Source organism: Lissotriton vulgaris, chromosome 10 (assembly GCF_964263255.1).
Source record: "Lissotriton vulgaris chromosome 10, aLisVul1.2, whole genome shotgun sequence".
Classification (NCBI taxonomy): Eukaryota; Metazoa; Chordata; class Amphibia; order Caudata; family Salamandridae; genus Lissotriton; species Lissotriton vulgaris.
Window position 1 is genome coordinate 681022818 of NC_141698.1, and position 18617 is coordinate 681041434.

The window sequence follows — 18617 nt, forward strand, 5'->3', positions numbered from 1 at the left end:
CTGCAGCAATTTGTGCGGCCCCTCACGTGGACACTTTCGATGATTTTTTTCCCCTTGCAATGTTTTAATTGTAAATATTGAAAAGTTTTTCTCTGAACCTAAGCTTGGCTGTTTGCTATATTTGAGCCTTGGCTTCCTTGCACGCTTTCTTTGCAGTTTTGTTGGTTTGGCAGCCGCTGAGGCAGCCGCTGAGGCAGCCGCTGAGGTCTTGAGTGTGCTCTGTAATGCTTCTATTTGATAATCCGTTATGTCTGGTTGATCATCAAATTCAACTTGCTCTGTTTCATCCTTGGTGTTTCTGCTTTCCTCTGTTATTAATTTGATGCCTTCTGATGTTTCCTTCGTTTCAATCATTTTGTGGGTGTCCATGTTCTGCTTGTTGTTACATATTTGTTTTACAGCCCCTAAAATGTCCTTTAAGATTTCGGGGAGAGTTACTAATTTCTCAATTATAGAGCCACAGCCACAATAAGGCTATTGTTTATCGTTATTTATTTGATGCTCCGGATTTCCCCTGTGTGTTCGTAGGGACGTGATTAAGTCCATCTTGGTGTTTATGCCTGAGATATGGCCGGCGATTAAATTTATGAGATCTATTTGGGCTTCCATTTTATTCAATTGGTAGTTCAGAACCCTTATTGCTTGGTTCAGTGTGCCTATCAAGGTTTGTCTGCACTGTGCGTTTGGATAATCTTCACAGCACTTGACTGAATCCTCTGACCCGTGGTCTATCCTACTAACGGATGAAATCGTTATTGGGAATAACAGGTTTAATTGGTTAACTCTTGTAGAAAAACCACTGCCATCCTCTGGTGCAATCCGTTGTTGGTCATTACTGAGTGGCAGGCTTAATGGAGTGGATACCGCCATTCCCAGTCTGCTCTGTTGTGTTCCCCTGCACGTTTCTTGTAGTGGGACATTTCCTTGAGTCTCTTTTTTCTGTGTATTGGTTTCCAAAATTTGCAAGATTTCCACTAGGTTGGAGTCATTAAATGAAGAAAATGATTTTAACCGGGCTTCTTCCGTGGGGCCTACCCGCACTACTGATTTGTTTAACTTTAATTTTTCATCCTTCGGTCCCTTTACGTTTATGTATCCCTCCAGGAATATGCTTCTGGTTGCCACGCTTCTGATTGAATTGTTTTGTTCTATCTTTTCCTCCGTAGACTTCGCTGTGCCTCCCTCAAATACTATGCTTCTGGTTGTTTCCATTGCATTTGTTGCATTTGATGTAGCTTTTGTTGCATTTGGTGTGGCAATTGTTGAGGGCTTTGACTGGTGCACCGGTGCAGATATGGTTACCAGCTTACTTGCTGTTAAGTTTGTTATACATTTCCGTGGAGCCGGTTCCCCTGTAGGTGCATCATTAGTGTTTGCCAGTACCTGTAGGGAGGAAGCACTTATTTTATCAGGGAAAATTGGGCTTGGCAGCTGAGTTGCCTCAACTGTTGGTGCGTAAATCGCTGCCATTGGGTCCTTTAAGAAGAAGAATTTATGAATCCCGGTTTTATTGCTCGGGCTCGGCGTTGTTGTTGTCGGAGTCGGTGCTGAGACCAACCTCTCTCTCGGTCTTGTTGCCTTTCCGATTCGGCTTGATGGCGAGCCCTCTTCAATGGATCTTTTGGGTTTATTTTTTTATTTATTTGTTTTTTTACCTGTTGCCACTTGACGGGCTTTCTCCGATCTCATTTCCTTAGTGAAATATTGAGTTGGTGTTACAACTCTCTATTTTTTCTTTTCTTTTTTGGTTTTGAGTTTGGGATAAGTTACCGATTTTGGTTATTGGTAGTACTAAGTTGGTCTGAGATGGCACTGACGGCATGGGTTGTCATTGACTCCACCACCGCCCTGAACAACGGTACCGGGCAACCTGCCACCAGCAGCTCTCCTCAGCCTCTGATCAGCCTCAGCTTCCTCTGGTCCTTCTCTGTGCCTTATCTGTGTCATCTCTGAGCCACCTCCATGCAATCTCCACAGTCTCTGCTATCACTGCAGCCCGAACACATAGTTCTCCTGCAGGACTGCTAGAATGAGATTGCAGCTCTCCTCCGCCTCTCCTCAGCCTCTGCGTCCTTTGTGCCTTCTCTACACCACCTCTTTATCTCCTCTGTATGATCTCCACAGTCTCTGTTATCTGCAGCCCCCAGCACGTAGCACCCCAGCAAGACTGCTGGGAATGAGATTGGGCTGCTGGGACTGCTGCCTCCTGGTGCACCTTGCTGCAGTGGCTATTGCATAAGTTTTAAGAGGCTCTCGCAGCCCTATTGCAAATCCCGGGACTATTCCCGGGCCAATTTCCAGGGCTCACGGGAACCGCGACTCCCGGCTCCCCTGCAGAACTGTGTTGCCGCAGGTGTGAAGGCAGGCAGGGAGGCAGGGTGACAGCGTCTCTGCTTCTACACCCCCTCCTGCTCCCGCTCTGCTGTAATCCCTAATCTTGCTCAGTGGCCGCTCTCAGCTCACTGTTCGCAGTTTGCGGCCTCACCGTCCCAGTTATGTTTGTTCTCCAGTAGGTTTCATCAGGTTTAACCAGCACTCCCCCTTCCTCTGCACCGCGCCGCATCGGTTCGCCTGCTGCCACTGCTGCTACTGCTCACGAGCTCAGGGGAAGACCCGGACTGGAAGTTGACAGTGATTTCTGAGGACGTTTTTTAAAATATGTTTGGGGGTAGAATAGATTTAAGGTCATGCCAGGCCAGGAGGTTATTTTATACATATGGCAGAACTAGTTTAGACTTTCATTAAGTTTGGTAACATGGCTATAACAGGGAAATGTATGTGACATGAAGGCACGCTGAGATATTATGTTGGCCACACCACACTCCCCTACCCTACAAACCTTTGAAAAGGACTTACCTGTTCTATCACACAGCTGCATCTTCTCGGCTTCCGTGGCTTGGATCCTGAAAAATAGATTGAAAATGAGACAGTGAACAAAATAGAAGGTAGCAATGAAAGTAGAATATGGCCGCTAAATTATACTAAAAATAAAGACTTTCTAACCGTGTATAGGGAAATAAAAAAAACATTAAACATCTATATGTTAAAAATACTGTAAAAATTGTAAAAACATTGTAAAGTATAAATTAAATAATATAGCAAAAATGATACAATTATTTAAAATAGACTAAACCTTTTTTTTAAATGATGTTAAGAATATTTACATGAAACAACTGAATTAATGTTAAATAAAGTTAAGAATAGAAAAAAACCTGAAAAATGTACAACCTACAATCTAGTTTATTATGATTTAAATTGTTTATTTAATAATAAAAAATGTTTAAAAAGTGTTTTATTTATCAATATATATGTTTTCTATATTTATATATGTTAAAAGTTTTAAATTATATCAACTAAAACAAGAAAAATTAAAAATTGCGTTACATATCTTTATTCTATTGAAATATGCAACTAATAATGTTGTGGTGCAGTGAGTGTAGCCTGCGTGGCCTGTGGCAGCATCTGGCAGCAGCTGCCAACAAGCTGGCGTTAAGCGCAGTGTATGGCTTGGTGTTTTGAAGCACTAGGGTCTGGCGCAGCCCACACATGGTGAGATGGCCCGCAACAGCCCTCTCCTGCACAATGACATTTCTGTGGGATTACTGGGTGCCCGAATCCTCAGCTGCCATTGAGAAGAGGAAAGAGTAGGCTTGGGGCCCAGTCAGTGATTTGGAGCTTCTGTCACTAATATATATGTCACCACGACAGCAAAACCACCACATACTTGTTCAAGACTGCTACTAATGAATGGAGTTCTACTTCCAATGGAAGCAAAAGTGGAAATTAACAAGGAAAACACATATGGGTGGCAAAATCATTATTTCACAAAGGACCTGTTCCAGTGGAACTTGATCTAGTGAACGCAGAACCTGTATGGGATATTCTGCCAACCCGGCAAAATAGCCAAGAAGAGCATGAAGATCAACCTCTTTTAAAATATGACACACTTGCAGTAAAAGACCAGGGGACAGTATGGGACATTTTGTGTAGAACATCTCAGCTGACTCTCGACTCTTAAACATATCAATCAAATACAATGCATGTCAAATTGATCTATTGAATCTAATGGCCACCTCAATATCAGGAATTGACCAGAAACATAAAAATTTGATTAATCCATGCACAAACATATGCTGCTTCAATGATTGTAGACTGCACATGTGCACCAGTGGTCAACAAATTCATTATCATTCCTGAGGCACTGTCCACATTGATATAAGACTTAAAAACAAATCTTAAGTCTCCCTGATATAGTAATGATCCTAAACAGACTATGCAACAATGTCTTGCAATAGCTGGCTGTAGCATCCCTAGAAAAACAATGGAATACGATGATGACATTAAAAAGATGTGTGCCGGCCGGATGAAACACCACCCCAAATTACAGAGACTATGCAAGCTAAATCCTCACTCATGTCAGGCGTGAATTTCAATACTGTCCACCAATAACCTCTAGAGCCTAGAAGGTTGAAAAAACAGTAAAGGCAACTATGCAAAGCAAGGAACAAACAAAGAGCGAGCATAGTAATGGCACAGGGAATAACTGCAGTAAAACAGAGGATTAACAAAACTACTATTACACATTTATGTATTTATATGTTTGTATGGCAATAGAATCGACCCCCGAAGGGGTATCTCTGTGCTTGGAGCAGACCGTGAGAATAGGCAGCAATTTCCAGCAGGATCAGCAAACGCAGAACAGGAATGTCTTAAGCAAGTTTCTGAATTTTAGGTGATCTGGACACTGTCTTAGAGGCAAGGGGAGCTCTTTCCAGTAGTGGGGGCCGAGATGGGAAAGAGCTCTTCCTCCTAATCTAGCTTTTCTTACTCGATGTACCACCATAAGATGTTTAGCACGCGAACGGAGGGATCTTGATGATACATAGGGCAAGAATTTATCAGATAGATAGGAAGGGCTCAGGTTGAGCAGTGCCTTGTGAAGGGTACAGCATGTTTTAAATTTGACCCGTAGGCGGATAGGAAGCCAGTGCAGCTTTACAAGGAGAGGGTGGGAGTGGGCCATGGGCGGGACATTAAGGACCATCTGTGCCACCATGTTCTGAACTACCAGCAGTCTGATGACTGAGGCATCAGTAGCCAAGATCAACAGGCCATTAAAATAGTCCAGGCAGCTTAGTACCAGTGCCTGGGCTAGAGTTTTGCAGGTAGAATCACATGAGGTGGAATCAACTGAGAACAGCAATGAGATCTTGGCAAAAAACATTAAACTCTTCCCGCTTTTAATAAAGCACTAGAAGCCCCAACTGGGAGGAAAACCAATGCGCAGATATATCAAACCCTGTATAGGTTCTGGCTAAATCTCTTCAACATAAAGATACAAGCACTATAACAAAACAACCAAGGAGTGAAAATGGCAACAGCAGCAACTACTCTTGCATGAGTAGAGTTTGTAAACTTTAATAATTGTGATGACCCTCGCAGCCTGAAGCTGGGCTCTTTAAATACAAATTGAGGAGTAATTTGACATTACAATACCCACTTCAACTAACGTTTTGCCAACTGCAAATGAAATGGGAGATGCCAAGATAGCTAGGTCCGCCATTTACCTATACATCTCCAATTCTTAGTTCCTCCTGTAAAACAATCTTTATAACGATATATCAATTGAGAGGAAGGCACAACATGCTCAACCAAGGGAATATTATCGCACTACCACAGGGGGTATAACGATGGCAAACATAGAATCAATCAAATTTCTAAGTTCAATGCATCGTAAGATTCAAAGATCAACCCATTTGAACTGGTTGGACAGCTTACCAGCAAAGCAGGTTCTCCTTGAAAAAGATTGCCTACTGGCTTGGGGGATTAAAATCACCTTGCCACACACACTGCTTATCCAGCACTGTTTGATTCAACAAAACTGAATTCAACATCAAGTACCATAGAAAATGTAAAATGTACTTGATTCTGAAAAATCTGGCAGTGAAAACAAACGGGGAGGATGAAGTTAAGAACAAGGTAGCTAACTGCAGCTCTGCAATGCAACAATTGATAATTACACCATAAGGTTCATAAACAAACAAAATAAATCAAGCCTCTACTCAACTACAAAGCATAAATATGCCCAAACCAAAACTTAGGAAAAAAACTAACAAGAGACATGGGCAAAACAACCTATCTCAACATATGGATTTGCTGGTTTCTTAATTCCAGCAGTGTTAGAAATGTCGATTTCTGGTTGGCTAAGGCTTGCGCCAAAGCCAGGCAGAAACCACCATTCTACGTCAGGGCAAGGAAGTCACCCGCCAAGATAACCCCTGCTCACCCTCTTGGTAGCTTGGCACGAGCAGTCAGGCTCATCTCAGAGGTGATGTGTAAAGCGTTTGCGCGCGCACCCAGCAACAACACCCAAGGCCCACCACAAAGGAAACTCCGCACAAGGTTTTATATAAAAAATACCCTTTGTATTATACCAAACACATTAGATAATAAACACACACTTTACAATGTGCCATAGGCACGGGCAGAATTTACAGGGGATTATATACATGGCACAGGGCCACATGGACCCCTGTCAGGAATAAGCACTTTTAGAACTAGCACTTGGTAGAATTAGCACTTAGAACATAGAACAATTGTAGCACCAAATAGCAAATGTAGCACACAACCAGTAACCACCTGTAAAAGGTAAGTACCACCTACGCAACCCTAACCACCTTAGGAAAATATCATGCAGGGAACCATGAACTCACTAGTATAACCTATACTAGGTGAAACAACCACCTAAGCATAAAATGCATTTAGGGGTATAGGCCAGAAGCTTTACACATGATGCAGGAAGACACATTCAGCGGTATAGGTAAGACACATGATGCATGAAGACACATTCAGAGGTGTAGGTAAGACACATGATGCATGAAGACACATACAGAGGTGTAGGTAAGACACATGATGCACGAAGACACATTCAGAGGTGTAGGTAAGATACATGATGCATGATGACAAATTCAGAGGTGTAGGTAAGACACATGATGCATGAAGACACATTCAGAGGTGTAGGTAAGAAGGCATTACACATTAGGCAGGTAGTCACAAATTATGCAAAGATAACATAGGGCCAAAAACATGTACCCCACGCAAGGGCACCACACCAGAACTGTCCCTCAGGCCAACTGGCCTCTCAGGGGCTGAAACGCCCTGTGTCCAGGAAAGTCAGGGCAGGCTGCACAGGCAGCAAAAAGGAGGATGTAAGGGCCAAAACGACGCAGCTGCCCACTAAGTGCTGGGCAGCTGTAGATCTCCTTTGCACTGGGGGAGAGGCCTGCTGTCAACCAGGGCTGCTCTACCCGTAGAAATGCCCCAATGTGTGTGGATCCTCGTGGGCTCTAAAACAAATATGCTCCCGTGAATTTAGAGCCTCTTCGGATCGAAATAATCCACTGGCAGCTGAACCCTCGTGGGCCCTGAATGAACTGTGGCCCCCAGCGTTGGAGTCCCCCCTCTGGGGACTCGGAAGACAATGCCCCCTGGAATCGTTGGAGTCCCGCTCTGGGGACTCGGAATAGCCTTTAAGGCTATAAAACAATTATGCCCCCATCGTTGGAGGGGCCTCGGGGCTCTAAGAAAATGCCTCTGACGTTGGAGACCCCCCACAATCACCGGCCTGCTACTGGAGCGGCGGCTGCACACGGGGGCTCTCTGCTTCTGACACCGGAGCCCCGCCTGCTCCTCCAGGCGGTGGCTCCTCTCTCGGGGCTGCGGGGCTCACCGGTGACTCTCAGCTGGTGCGCAGGTGCATAGGCTCCCGTCACTTCCTGCTTGCTGCGCCTCACTTCCTGTCCAGGCACCGGAGTGCGGGGTGGTATCCCATCAGCTTCCGGTTTCTTCCTTCCGCTTCTGGGTCGCCGCGGACAGCGCGGCGGCCCTCAGCGTTTCTCCTGGCAACCACGGGGTAGGCTCCCAAAATCAACACAAGGTCCTTGGCAGTAATGAGGTAAAAATATGGTCATGAGCAGGGTAGGCACCCGCGCCGCAGATCAGCAGACCAGGGGGTATCCCCCCACCGGGGAATCCCTCGAGGTAGGGCTTTGCAGCTCCGGGCTGCAGGTGCAAACAGCAGCGTTCCTGGGCAGGCAGAACACAGCGTTTCAAGAAAATAAAAGTACAACGCTCCTAGGCGCTAGGGCAAAGTCCAGTAAAAATCCTTTTAGAGAGGCAGGGGTGCAAGGCTGCGCCCAGGGGCCAGCTCACAGGGCCCTCCAGGCAGGGAGGCAGTCCCCAGTGGCGGTCCTCCTGGCACCCAGCAGCAGCAGCAGGCCCCCCTCAAGGTAGGATCAGCAAGAACATTTTGTGAGAGGTCACAGCCTCTTTTTATACACAGAAACCCTTTGTCTGTGTCTGTAGGGTGGGGGGAAACCAGTCGCAGCTGGTTTTGGAGCACTCTGATGTGTTCAGCCCCTCTCACTATTCACTGGCCATACTAGGGTCATCAGTCACACCACAGGGGGCGGAGCCAGCATTGTGTGGGGAAAGCCCAGCCCTATTCAGGTCCCAGGTGCACTCCTCCCTCACTCATGCAGATCTCTCCACTCACCACCAGGGCAGACCCATCCTGACTCCTGGAGCCAGGCTCACCAGCCAGCTCCAGCCAATCACAAGCCAGACAGCCAATTCACATAAATTACACAGACAGGCCAACTTCTAGAAGTAGCACTTCCACACTAGACACAATAGCGCCGCACACATCATCGCTCAGCATTTAATCACACGAGTCCGCCCATACCAAACTCGCACCAGCACTCCCCACGCATCAGGAACTAACATGGACACATACATTCCCCATGCATTCCTATGAGAGGGCAGGCCAACCTCACTACACACACGCCCTTTACCCTGGGACACAGTGGTAAAGTGCGCAGAAGCCAAAAATCACTAACACCATGTCACGATTAAAAGGAAAAAGTTCAGGGGTGAACCTGCCAGAAGGGCCAAGTCCAACAGGCAGTTAAAACAAAAAAGTCTTGGCATCAAAAGGGAGGTTTGGTTACTTTTGTAGCTGTAGCCCTGCAGTCTGAAGTTGAACAGGTGAAGTTAGATGATGAAAATATTCTAACAATAAAACTCACAAAATGGCAAAAAGATAGTAACAACCCTCTCTTCCTGATAAACATTTACATACCCCCATACTCAAGGATGAGGAACCCTAGTATAACTGAACGTTTACATACAATTCTTGCCAGCCTGCATATATAACTATTCCCAAATATTTTAGTGACAGTGGACTTTAATATGAACCTACTGAACCCATTTATGTGAGACGATTAAATAAGCCAGCAGGACTATTTGAGGTCTGTCCCAGCTCAGTCCAAGTAGGAGACTACGGGATGCCAAAGAGATTGCATTAATAAAAGTTCTAGAATCCCTAGGTATGAGAGATCTTAATGTCAGGTACCAACAAGACTCTTCACCATATTGGATTTATTATTTCACCCTCTCATACTCCATATTAGAATAGACAGCTGTCACTCTCCCACTACTCCACCAATTTAAAATTGTTAAAATGATCAACAGTGACCATGGGAAAAAAAAAGATCAATGCCAAAAAATGTCTCTATCTTTCATAAGGCATCTTCTTAACTGGCAGTACTTGGCACAACTAATTATTGAAGCTCCGCTGGTCAGAAAACATAGGAGAATGTACTAAGGACACAGCGTTAACTGTAGCAAACTACAGTTTTAGAAAGGACTCACTCAGTCCAACTGCCAAGTGGGCTCTTTGCGCTAAAAAAGAATGGTTAATCAATGACTCACTAGGTGTATATTGTCACTGCAAAATAAAGAATGTGCAGAAGACCAAAGAAGAATTAAAGTAATGTTGTGCAGTCAGGAGGGAGCAAAATCGATCTTGGAAATTGGGCAAAAAATATTTGTGGGACCTAAAATTACACAGCTCTTATAACAGTCCAAAACTAATTTACAGTAAATTAATATGGGCTGAAAAAACAATTGTAAAACAGAACTTCTGGGTAAAGGTATTAAATCACTTTAAGAAAAAAAACTGAAGGGAGTTCTGGAAGTTAATGGTTTGAACCAAGCACCTGCCCCAGTAACCAGCTAGGGGCTTCGGGACCAAATTGTTTACCATAACCACTTTCACAATCAAACCCAAAAGTTTGGGCTGCTATGTTGACACCGGATTCTAACAGTGCATTGCAACAACAGATTATACGCGGGTCATGGAGGGGGTCAATAATTAACCCAATTTTTAAGAACGGCAATCAACACCAACCTGAAAATTATCATTTTATTACCCTCGAAGATGTTGAGGCCAAACATTTTGCTAGCCTGTTACTTACAGATCTGCTAAAGTGGGCAGAATACAATAAAAGTGTACCCTCAAATCAAACAGGGTTTACCCAAGGGGCAGAAACAGCAATCCAACATATTTGCACTATTGTTAATAATGGACATACTTAAGCCAAAAAAATCATCTGCTCTATCTCCGTTAAGTTGATTATGAGTTTGAGCTTGAGTGTGTGAATTGTAACCTTCTGTGGCAAAATTTGTCATCCAAAGGTTATGTAATCGAGTTGCAGAATAAAGAAAATGTTTAAATGTGCTCATACATGGTGATCAACTGGAACGAACAACAACCTATAGAGGGGAACATCCATAACGACGTGGTGTTTACACTGCACTACCATTACAATGCTGGTTTTACAACGCAAGTCGTTATCACGACTTGCGCTGGAGGGCGCTCTAGGCTAAGGAATAGTAGAGTTACTATTCCAACACCTTCCCTACTGTACGTAGGCTGAAGTTGGAATAGTAAATCCGGTATTTCACTGAGTTGAAACTTTACCACAGAGCTATTTGCAGAGCTAGAGCTGCATTCTACGCCCAGGAATTTGCCACCAGTACTAACCGCTCAAAACTGATTTTCAAGGTACTGAAGGACCTTATGAAAAACAGATCCTCATCAGAGGCGATTTGCACAGATTCACACTGTGATAAATTGGCCTCCTTTTTTGTGGAGAAAGTGGAAAAAATATATCACGGGTTCGACACACTCCACCAGGATCGAGAAGCCACTGTCTCTGATACATCGGATCATGATCCCCTGGCTATCTTACCTGAACTGTCGGTCGAGGCCTTTGACAGACTCAGCCTCAGGGTCAAATCAGGCTCCCCGGCGGACCCGTTAAAGCCTGCCTTCATTAATACACTTTCCCCGCTGTGTCGTAACCCCATACTGGATCTCATTAATATGTCTTTGTCTTCTGGAACTGTACCCGCGGCTTGGAAGCAGGCAGTGGTTACTCCCATACTAAAAAAAGCTAACTCTGACCCCCGACTGCCAGAAAATTACCGACCTATCTCCCTGTTGCCTTGGATCGCCAAAGTAACAGAAGCGCACGTCAACTCGGTTCTGTCTGAGCATCTGGCTTGCAACCAGATTCTGGACCCCAGCCAGAACGGCTTCCGGTTAGGACACAGTACCGAGACGGCACTACTCTACATCTTGGAACACCTCCGCCAGGTACTTGACTCAGGTCATACTGCAGCGCTTATATTATTAGATCTAAGCGCTGCCTTCGATACTGTGTCCCACCGAATACTTATCCAACGCTTACAGGAGGCGGGAGTGACTGATGTCGCTCTCCAATGGTTTCGGTCCTTTCTGGCTGACCGTACTTTTAAAGTGGCTATACCACCTGGCCAATCCACCACTTACCCCCTGAAGATGGGGGTTCCACAGGGATCTTCGTTGAGCCCTACAATATTTAACCTCTATGTGAAACCGTTGGCTGGTGTCGTCAAACAGTGGGGTCTTACGATGGCCTCATATGCGGACGACACACAGCTAGCGGTGACACTTAGCGGAGACCCCGAGGTAGCAGCTCCGAGATTCCGTGCGGGTCTCTTGGCAGTAGCCAGCTGGCTTCGCACCAACTGCCTCCAGTTGAATGCCACCAAAACGGAGGTATTGGTTCTAGGGAAGCACGCTGAGCTATGGGGTAACCAGTGGTGGCCGTCAGAGCTTGGTGTCACTCCTATTCCAGTGGCTGGAGTGAGAAATCTAGGAGTCTGGGTGGATTCTGCGCTCACCTTCAGGGACCACACCAAGAAGGTGGCTGCCACGTGCTACGGAATATTGCGTGGTATTAGGCCAGTCTTGAAGTACTTTGATCCCCCTACCAGACAGCTTGTAGTTCAGGCCTCAATACTATCTAGGCTGGACTACGGCAGTTCACTGTTGTTAGGGGTGAATCAAGCGGAGGCCTCTAGGCTCCAAAGAGTACAAAACGCCGCGGCACGAGCCATTGTGGGCCTTCCCAGACACTGTTCAGTGTCTGGTACCATCACGGCCTTGCATTGGCTCCCGGTCAGACAGCGAATCATGTTCAAGGCGCTGTGTCTGGCCTTCAAAATTTTGAAAACTTCTTCGCCACCGGCACTGGTCACTCTACTCACGCCCTATGTGCCGTCGAGATCTTTAAGATCTGAGGGGCTTCATCTGGCTGTCTGTCCACGCTTTAGGTTGAGCAGGATGGGTGGCCGTTCTTTCAGGGTGCTAGCGGCAGGCCTATGGAACTCGCTCCCAGTTCACATTCGAGCTCTTGAGGATATGTTCGCCTTCAGGCAGGCGATTAAAACTTTCCTCTTTCCAGTTTCTAGCTAATTTCTTTTGTGTGTTATGTTACAGCATCTGTCAAAGCGCCAGGACGCCCCTTTGCTGGGGCAGCTGTGCGCTATAGAAATTTTAATAACATAACATAACATAACATAACATAAATCTTACTATTCCTAAATCCAGCACCCTACTTCGCAAGTCTTGGTAATGACTTGAGTTGTAAAACCAGCGTTGTAATGGTAGTGCGATGTAAAAACCGTGTTGTATTGACATACAACCACCTATATATGTAGACACTTTCAAACAGCACTGAAAAGAGATGTTGAGCAAAGTCATGCCGTGATTCTGGCCTTTCGTACTGTAGTAGGAGCACTGGAAGGACCAAGATTTCTACCTCTACTGAAAGTAACTGTGGCAAAACCTATTCTGAGTGTTACATATGGAAGCGAAGCACTTGAGGGCAGAGATGCACCACTCATGAAATCAATCTCATTGAAAGTATTTACAGCACTGAGAAGCCTTCCTCCAGATTCCTCCCCAGCCCAGAAAAGACTGGATTTCGGTCTAGTGAATCAGTTAATAGTGACAACAGGAGCCTATGTAAAAACCTGGAACAGGATAAGGTCCACCTCAGAAAGTCCACTGTGCGCAGCTTTTTGGCAGGAACTGTAAACAAATGAAACTGCGCCTGTAAACCTCTACCTTGACCTGACAAATAAAGATCTAGGAAATCATATAACTTTGGGAAATTCCCCATCTCCAGTGGCTTTTAAAATCTTGGTCAATATCACTATGAAGAAATCGTCACGGCACAAAGATACGCTATCTTGTAGATCATATGCCTGGTCAGTTCCTAATGAATATATGACACTTAAGTGCCAATAGTACTTAGAGGCTGGATGGCCAAGAAATGTAACATTCATTTTTATTCATAATCGTTTTGGCCGTCTTCTTGGAGAAATCAATGAAAACATTGTGGAAAAAGGTGACTGCACAGGAATACTGCAGATTGTGTAACTCTGGGAGACAAAACATCATACACATTACATGCTTACGCCCAGCCTTATTACAAGAAAGAAGATCATTGCTGAAAGTCCCCTTTAGTCGGCGTGGAATATGGGCTTGCAGGCAGGCAGTAATTGCAAGTTTAAAACTAGAGATCCTCTATTGAACTGTTGGTACAAAAAATGTGTAAGAATCGCAGTGAAAATACCATCTGCTATTGATGCCTGCTTTTCATAAAAAAGAATTTGCTTCTTTTCCTAGTCTTACCTAAAAGATATGAATTTGATTTATCATTGCCACTGTATGATTTTAATCCGCTGCACTTGCAATTTCAAACTTAATTTTCTCCTGATGCCTAAATAAAATGGAATATTTTGATTGTCATTGTGTGGTTTTAATGCTACGCATCTTCATTTTCATATGACATATTCGTCTGATTCCTAAATACTGAAAATGTTGTTGCCAGTGTATGGTCTTATTAACCCATACTTGCATTTACATACGATATTTCTCGATCCCAAAATACTTACATTATGTATTGCACACATTGGGTAAATGCAACTTAACTTATAGGCCTATACAAACGATGCAGTATCGGATATTCGATGGTTCCAGTATAGGATTGAAAAACTTATTTTCGTTTATAATAATTTATTTGTCTGTAATGTTTTTTACAAAGTTTACCTACATTTACCTTATTTTACCTATATTGAAAGGTTTTAAAAAAATGGCTTACAAAAAAACATTTTGATGACCAATTGGATGTAAATGTTTTAATTAACTATACAATAATTATATAACATAAATCACTCTTAGTTCATATAAATACATTTTAACAACACAGTGTATAACCAAAATGGTTGCATTAAATATTGCCGCATTTGAGAGAAGCTTCCTGCACAACCAAGATGGCCGCGTGAGCACAGGGCTCCTGAGACCCTCGCAACCTCCCGCACCTATCCTGAAAATGATCCTGATTACATTGACGGGCTATTGAAGACGAACCATGGCTGAGGCGAACACCGTTGTCCAATTTTGAATCGGACTTCGGGAACCGGAATAACAACGATTTGAATATTGCGGCCTGACCCTCGGAGATGCCCGGAGCTCGAGTTGGTATGGTGCCCGGGCAGTAGTTGAACAACAGTGGCCTGAGGAAACACTGACTTGTACTTTCACTTTCGTTTTCGTGGCTCCAGTCTGACCCTATCTGAGAGAGAACCTACTACTAGCAGAAGCTATTTGATGACTTAGCGATCATAAGGTGATATCCTGCCTGCGTATACTGGGCCTGGACTGACTGTGTACTCTGGTTGCCGCTGATACTTTGATCGCAGCCACTTTCTCTCGAGATATGCCACTTTGGAAGGCCTTGTCTGTAATGGCGACCAAACCTGATGGCGACAAGCAAAAATCTAAGGCCACTCGGCGAGGTGGTTACACCCAAGCAAACAACATGGATCGGTATGCGCATTCTAAGAGATCCCCAGGTGGACCGAGCAGATCACTGGATGGTACTAAAGAGGACCTGTCCTCGTCGGCAGAATTGATTTTACAAGACGTCATGGGCGCCTTAGATGAAGGCGACCATCGGCCAACAATTTGAGACTCTCGCCAACAAGCTGGACACTGTTTCGATCCATGTGAATTTGATCCGTACGGATTTATCAAAAACCAATGAAAAGGTCAAATCTTTCGATCTGAAAACTACCAGCTTAATGGGTGATGTGTCCGACATGCAGATGGAGGTCCGCAATTTGCGGACCTCGAATGATCTCTTTGCGCGCCGGTTGGAGGAATTTGAAGGTAGGGCCCGGCGTAACAACGTAGGCATTATTGGAGTCCCGGAAAAGTCAGAGGATCCGGCAGCTGATCTGTTTGTGGAAGACCTTATCACCAAACACCTCGCTCCTAAGGGTCTGAGCAAGTTCTTCGCAGTTGAACGAGCCCACAGAGTACCAGGTGGTAAACCGAAAGTGGGTGCCCTGCCGAGACCTCTCATCGCCAGAATCTTTAACTTCCGGGATAGAGACGCTATCCTGCAGACTTCACGGATGAGTGGACCCACGAAATATGAAAATACCACTGTAAGTTTCTACCCGGATTTCACACAGGCAGTCCAAAAGAAAAGACTTGGATTTCTGGGCGTAAAATGACGACTGAGGGAGATGGAACTGAAATACGCAATGTTATTTCCATCCAGGCTGCGCGTGGAATTCAAGGAACGTACATATTTTTTCGATCGTCAAGAGATGGCGGGAGAATGGCTCGACACTTTGTCACACCAACGAGACCGAGAGGAACATTCTGCAGGAGCGGAAGGTGGCCCGATGGAGCAGGAATAGGAGCATGGTATCCGGCCCCTGACTTTACTGATAACCCTGACAATGGTTCGATGACTTTTACTGTATGATTTGATGTGTCATAAGCGGGAGTGGCGGGCGATGGGTTGATTCTCTTCCTCCTTGGGGTTTCTTTTTGTAGACTTGTTTGATATAAGGGCGACAGGCACACTGCAAGTTGGGGTGGATATTTAGTCTTACGCAGGGGTGCAGGGTGGGGGGAGTTGTAACGGGCTTCTGGTTTGAGGGTGGGGGGATGTTCCAGTGGGTGTGTTTTGGTTCAATGCAAGGCAACGTATTGTTTTTTTATCATCTGATTTGGATGTTGAGCTCCGAGGGGGGGTGGATCTGCTTTCACTTTTGGGATGGGGAGTAGGGGATTGAGACTGATGAGTTGGAATGTGAATGGGTTGGGGGATAAGATAAAACGAGGGGTTGTGTTACAACTGTTGAAGCGACTGTCCCCTGATGTGGTATTGTTGTAAGAAACGCATTTGGTCTGTAACAATTGTCGCGCCATGAACCGGAGAGGGTATCACCTGGTTGCTCATGCGGGGTTCACTCCTGGATCCAGAGGGGTGGGTATCCTGGTTCAGAATTCTCTCCCCTTAGAAATAGATGCAACAGTGCTGGATGATAGGGGGCGATACATAGCTCTTACTGGACGGTAGGAGGGTAAAACTATATCCTTGATCTCTGTTTACGTCCCCCCGGGTCTACAGTCGACAACTTTTGCTGACCTGGGGCGAATAGTGTTGGGACTTCCTGAGGGAATTCTGGTCATGGGCGGAGATTTTAACTCGGTTGTCTCTGGCAGGGAGGATCGGCACCCACCCAGGGACCTTACTGGGTCACAGAATTGGCTTAGTGACTTTATAGACTCACTGGGGTTGGTGGACTGTTGGAGATTGTTACACCCAGCCCAGAATCAATACACTCTCCACTCGGGTGCACACGGTAGCCTTTCCAGGATTGATTACATTTTGATGTCAGGTGCGACATCTAGCGCAGGGGATATCCGACCACTCTCCACTGTGGATTCGGATAGAATTGCGTGTTGGGTCAGAGGGGTGGGTAGCCCCAATGAATCCGTGGTATCTCCGTAATCTTAAGACCCGCGCGGAGTTGGTCAAATCTCTTGACCGGTATTTTGTCGAGAATTTGGGTTTGGTCTCCTCTGCAGTATCGCTCTGGGAGGCTTTTAAGACGGTCATCCGAGGTCAGGCGTTATCATTGATCGCTGGTGCGAAGAAGAGTAGAAACGAGGAGGTAGTTAGACTTGAGACAGAGATTACCGAGATGGAGCGTGATCTGGAATTGGGCATCACCCGTGAGAGGATACATGTTATGCGTCTAAAAGCAGCTTGACTGTAGGGCGTTGGTTACGGATGCTGCAACAGTGATGGGCAGGGAGCAGCAGGGTCGATTGTATGATGTCGGGGATAAAGCTGGCAAGCTGATAGCGTGGTTAGATAAAAAAGAGAGGGATAGTCGTGTGGTTCATGTGATAGAAAATATTAATGGTATGCGTGTGACTGAACCCGAGGAGATCGTCCAGAGTTTTGCAGAACACCTCCGGGAAGTGCATTCCCCCGTATCTGATAGGCCGGAAGAAGACTCCCATTTATTGTTGCGCGACATTGCATTGCCCAGCTTATCCGATTCTGATAGAGAGTTACTAGATGCCGTGATAACCGTGGACGAGGTGGCTCTCGCTATTCGTTCTATTCATTTGGGCAAGGTGATGGGCCCTAATGGTCTCCCCATTGAACTTTATAAACTGCGCCCCGATAAAATTGCGCCATATCTTCGTGACATGTTCCTGGAATCACGAGATAGTGGCTCCCTTCCCCGTGATCAGCGTCTTGTGACCATAGTGGTGATTCATAAGGATGGGAAGCCAAGGGACCGCTGCGCCCCTTATAGGCCTATATCACTCCTTAATGCGGAACCCAAGATTCTTGCTAAGTTATTGGCCAATCGTGTAATAAAGGTGATTGGTGACTTGATTCATCCAGACCAGTCCGGTTTCATTGAGCATCGAAATACGGCCCTGAATCTGCGACGTTTGCATGGTGTTCTCGCGAGGACTTCGTCATTGCGTGAGCCGGCCATCTTGGCCTCGTTGGATGCCACGATGGCTTTTGATACAGTGGAGTGGCCGTATTTGTGGGCTGTACTTGCCAAGTTTGGTTTTGGTCCTGGCTACATCGGCTGGGTCAGGCTCCTCTAAAAGGACCCATTGACGCAGGTGGTGGTGATTGGTCGGGTCTCTAAGCCCTTCGTTCTCGGGAGGGGCACAAGACAGGGTTGTCCATTATCTCCGCTCTTATTTGCTCTCGCTCTTGAGCCCCTTGCTGCCTGGATTAGATGGGAACCGTCGATGAAGGGTATTCGGTGGGCCCCGGACCTCGAGGACCGTATTTCACTTTACGCGTATGATATATTGTTGTACCTGACTACGCCCCAGAAGTCGTTAATTGTTTTGTTTGATGTCTTCACCTCCTTTGGTAGGAACTCAGGTCTAGTCATTAATTGGACTAAGTTTTACTTATATGTCCTCTCGGGAGATGTCCCTCTTCTGCCGCGTGATTGTCCCATCCAGGTTTCACAGACAGGTGTTAAGTATCTCGGGGTTTATGTATCGTTGAACCCGGCTGCCCGATAGGAACAGA